Source organism: Sinocyclocheilus grahami, unplaced genomic scaffold (genome assembly GCF_001515645.1).
Source record: "Sinocyclocheilus grahami isolate Dianchi unplaced genomic scaffold, SAMN03320097.WGS_v1.1 scaffold1180.1, whole genome shotgun sequence".
Classification (NCBI taxonomy): domain Eukaryota; kingdom Metazoa; phylum Chordata; class Actinopteri; order Cypriniformes; family Cyprinidae; genus Sinocyclocheilus; species Sinocyclocheilus grahami.
In genome coordinates, this window is record NW_015506359.1 from 15,502 (window position 1) to 15,945 (window position 444).

General features: G+C 32.9%; 1 protein-coding gene across 5 annotated transcripts in view; it reads left to right on the plus strand.

Moving 5' to 3' along the window:
- The window catches only part of LOC107567686 (syntaxin 1A (brain)), a 22,709-nt gene that overhangs the window by 1,667 nt on the left and 20,598 nt on the right, over nucleotides 1–444 (plus strand). The gene's annotated exons all lie outside the window — the stretch shown is intronic.

Below are 444 nucleotides of genomic sequence, written 5' to 3' on the forward strand. Positions count from 1 at the left end.
AATTATTACAGACTGTAAATACATTGAATAGGTTGAAAATGCAGCCATAGGTTGTACCAAAAACATTGTTTTATGTCATTCAAAATTGTAGCTCTAAAAAAACACAATAGCATTGACTAATAGTATTGAAAAGTTAATCTTTACGAATGAATTAGTCCAATTCAGCTATAAGCAATTCTACAGCAGACAAAAAAAGTGTCATTATTCACTTTGAGTCAGCTCGATGCTGATTTAATTATGTTCAAATCAGTGAAAATGTTGCAAAATTCACAAATTATGAAACAAAGTTGATTCGGCAATAAATCAGCTCTGGATAAAACAGTTTTGTCATCATCCAATAGCGTCAGTACCTTCAAATGAATAATATTACTGGCTATTCAGTGTCTTTTAAACCCCAAATAAGCAAGCCAGAGGTGACAGTGGAACCCAAACTCCAGCAGGTGA